We start from the raw sequence: 4,427 nt of genomic DNA on the forward strand, positions 1-4,427 counted from the left end.
GAGGGATGGAACCCCAGAGAGGGATGGTACCCCAGGGAGGGATGGAACCCCAGAGAAGCATGGTACCCCAGAGAGGGATGGTACCCCAGAGAGGGATGGTACCCCAGAGAGGGATGGTACCCCAGGGAAGGATGGAACCCCAGAGAGGCATGGTACCCCAGAGAGGGATGGTACCCTAAGCTTTCCTAAACATTGGATGATAGGCAATTACAACAGTAAGCCATTTCTTGAGGTTATTTTGAGGATAAAACAAACAGCAATAAATAATAATAAATAACTCAGGGGTAGATACAAATTCATGACATCGTGGTGAAATGAGTTTAATCCCAGACTTTTCTGGAAGGATGAAAAGAAAGAAATGTAAGATCCCCAGTGCTTAGTGATAAGGGCATGATTACAGAAAAGACAGGGGACACTCCGGAAGGAGCGGGTTACAGAAGCACAGTGTGCAGGCAAATTCCATTGTGCAGATACTCCCGTAAGAGTTCCACAGTCAGGGCTGGCCAGATAGCTCAGTGAACTAAAGCACCCTGCCCCCGGGGTGCACAGTGGTTGAGACTAGGCATGGTGGCGCCTCCTGTAATCCCAGTGCTTGAGAGGTTGAAAATAGGAAGATCACTATGAGTCAGATCTGTGTAGTGAGACCCACCTAAAAGCTAAACCCTTCCAAAGCTTCTCTAATTTATATGGACTGGAAAAACATTGTTCTAACTGATAAGTCATTTGGCCTCGGTGTCTATCTTCATCAAGTGTGAATCACAGATGCATCTTATCATAGTCATAGAGATATATGCAGAATAAAGTGGACTAAAAGCCCTTAAGAAACTTTGAACTCTTGCAAACCCATTTACTGCACAAGCCCAAGAGAGTTCTAGGGCTTGAGCTAACGTGCAAACCTCCTAATGTAGCAGAGCTAATAGTTTGTCAGAGAGTGTGAAGGCGTCCACATGGCAGCAGGGCTGGGTGTGAGTGCTGGCACCCGTGTACTTGGTAATCGGGAATGCGGGTGAGTGGAGTCACCCTAATTCTGCCATAGATGTCTTCTTTCTCCCAAGCATGCCTGGCTAATAGCAGCTCTGCTGGCATTTCCTCTCCTCTCCCAGCTACCTAGGAACGAGAGCCTACCCTAAATGTGTCCAGCCACAGGCCTGGCCATACAGGATGGCCATGGCAGCCCATGTCCAGATTCTAGTCAGGACAGCACTGTCACTCCATGTTCTGAGTCATCTTAGAGACTACGGTTCATATTAAATACTTGCGGTGCCTGAGGCTTTGAGCAGGGCACACAAGCCCTGCTAGGCTCTGAGGGCAGCTTTGCCTCCCGCTTCCAACAGAACCAAGTCTGAGTTCAAGTCCAGAACAGGGAAACCTTGCTACTTCTCCTATGACCGAGCTCCTGGGAGCAGGGCCCTGAACCAGTGCTGGTGGACAGAAGCAGAGGCAGGGCTGCTGGCCACCTGCTCCACATTACCACTTCCGATTCATTTTCCCACACCTAGCCCTTGGCACAGCCTCCTTATGGGCATACTCAGCTTCTGACTGTCCTCCGAGCTGCTCTTTGTGACTCCCATGGAAGCTGGAAGACAGAGCAGAAAAAATAAGGGCTTTGGAGACTTCCCAAATTATATCCAAATCCCAGTTCATTTGTTTGTTCATTCTTTCTTTTTTCTTTCTTTCTTCTTTTTAAAAAAAATGTATATAGTACAGGGTCTACAGGGTCTCACTACACAGATCGGACTCCTGGTGATCCTCCTGTTTTCAGCCTCCCAAGTGCTGGGATTACAGGCACACACCACAACACCCAGTCTCAATCGCCTTCTCAGCGGGCCCTGGGGGCAGGGCCAGCACAGCATGCTGGGGATCGAACCCCAGTCCCTGCACCTGCCTAAGCAGGCACTTTAATCTGCTGAGCTATCTGGCCGGCCCTTCAAATCCCATTTCTGATTCTTCTTGCTGTGACCACGAGAAGGCAGTCAGGATCAAGAGGGCTTGCCTGGCCCTCTCCTCAGCTGCCACAGCCTGTGCCCTCAGCTTCACCACCCCACCTTACAAGGATCTGTTTGCACATCTGTTTCGCCCACTAATCTGTCAACTCTGCAAACTCCCTGAGGACAAGGACTGCCTCTAATCACTTTTGGAGCCTGGTATAGCACACAGAGCCTGGCACAGGGCTGATACCCCTTGCCTGTTTGTTGAGTGACTAAATCAAATAAAAACTCAACAGTCACCTGGTCTGAGTCAGGCAAGAGATAGTGACGATCTCGTCCCTGTGAGCTTCAGTGAGCCGGGCCCGTCGCAACAGCAGGGTTTTCTAGAGAGGCAGGATATGCCAATCTCTCATCAGAACAGGAAGAAAACACCATAAGAGATGGCACTTGTCAGCATTCTGGGTGAAGCTGACCATGAACCACCACAGAACAACCAGTCCCAACTCTCTTCATAAGATTACTAGTGTATCTTTGTTCAACTAGAAGTCATTTGTAGGGCTTCTGGGCAACTCTTACTCTGCTCCGGACTAAATGACTCCTGTGAGCTGTGAGCCGCTCTCCCACACATGGCCGGGCGCAGCAGGCCCTGTAAACACACAGTCCCTGAAAAGGCTGGTAGCCATGAGGACAAGGACTGCCTTTCTAGCTCCTTGGTTTTAAAGTGGAAAAAGAACTAGAATTCTTTAAAACTTAGTAAATACTTGTGTGTTTTCTAACATGATTATCACCACAATCACTGTCTTTTTCTATCTTGATCCCTTGTAATATTTTGTCGTTGGCTCCATATGTGTGACATCAAAGGCCAAATCTGTAAAGCTGCAGATCGTTAGACAATCCCATGACGGTCCATGAGGCTCTCGGCTGGGGAACGGTGGTCTCATTTTCCCTGAGTGTAATCGCACCAAGCACATCAGCCCTGGATTTTCTAGCAGCTGCACGATCTAGCTGAAAAGCGAAAGGGTAAGTTTGAAGATGCTCAAGAACAGGGTGGGTGGGCAGCAGTGAAGGCAGAGGGCATCAGCCCAGCGAGGGCAGCACAGCCCTGTCAGCACGCCAGACAGTGCACACGCATGCCTTCTCCTAACCACTGCCCCGCTCCCCTTTCTAACGCTTACACAGTATCTGCTCTGTACCAAACCACACATTTGGTAATCCACATCCATGACATCATTTAATCCTTTTTACAGTGATATACAAATAATGTAGCTGTAAAAGATGGCCTCTGCACCTCTCTGTGTGGTAAGGGATGTATCTAAATCCTATCTGGTTATCTGTTCACCTGCTCATTCATTAATTCTCCAGCACACCAGGCATAGGTGTGGAGTTATACATCCCAATTCAATTTGCAGCTCTAAATGCCGCTGCCAGCTCTTTCGGGGCCCCGTGTGAGCACCTTCAGTGGAGGCAAGAAGTATACCTCCTGCTGGCATCCACACACACACACACACCCCCCCCCCGTGCTCCCTGGTTCCAGCTGCACCCCGCTTCCAGCTCACCAATATGAACAGATCCAGTTGCACAGAAGGACCTGGTGGATTCGTCCAACCACGGGTGGTAAGAGTCAGCAGCCTCGCCCGAGAAAGGCTGGGTCCGCTGTGCAGTCTTCTCCTTCTGATACTGCTCCATCCCCCCAAGCATGCTGGGCCAAATTGTGTGACTCAAAAGCATTCTTAGGGCGGGGGGTAGCTCGGCATCTAAGCGCCTGCCTGACAAGTGTAAGGACCCGAGCGCGATCCCTGGTACTGCGTGCCGTGTCAGCCCCTGAACCTGAGCACACTATGCCGCCACCCAAACCAGGCGTGGTGGTGCACGCCTGTAATCCCAGTGCTGGGGAGGCTGAGACAGGAGGATCACTATGAGTCTGAGCTGCGTAGTGAGGCCTTGTAGCAAATAAATAAATAAATAAGGTTGTTTTTTTTTTATTAGAAGGTATTCTTAGATACTCAGAATGTGAGGGCTGGAAGAAAGCCTTAGGCCTTGCAAACGGCCTCACTTTCTAGACAAAATGATTGAGGGCCAGACAAGCTGAGACACTTATCCAACGTCACACAGGAGCCTCCCTGACTCTCACTAATACTCTGTCCACTACTCCATCCTGCCTCAGAGAATCAAGAATGATTCTAAGATGGTGACCGCACTTCCTTCCTTATACCAGGGACTCAACCTTCCGTGGAGAAGCTGCAAGCCAACACAGCTGGGGGCAAAAGAAGCTGAACATGTTTCTTACAGTAGGAAATGCACCTCTGGACTGAGGGCACACCACGGGATCCTCTGTCAGCTGAGAGATAGCCCAGGGCAGAGCTCCAAGTCTGGGGGGTGCTTGCCCTCTTCCACCCTGTTTCCTCATCTGTTGAACAGTTCGGCTAAAATGTTCCGACAGTGAAATAAGACGTGTGTGAAGCGCATGTGCAAGGCAGGCCCTTCCCAAGTGCGGAGCCT

The sequence above is a fragment of the Octodon degus genome, unplaced genomic scaffold (assembly GCF_000260255.1).
Source record: "Octodon degus isolate 3935 unplaced genomic scaffold, OctDeg1.0 scaffold00049, whole genome shotgun sequence".
Lineage (NCBI taxonomy): Eukaryota > Metazoa > Chordata > Mammalia > Rodentia > Octodontidae > Octodon > Octodon degus.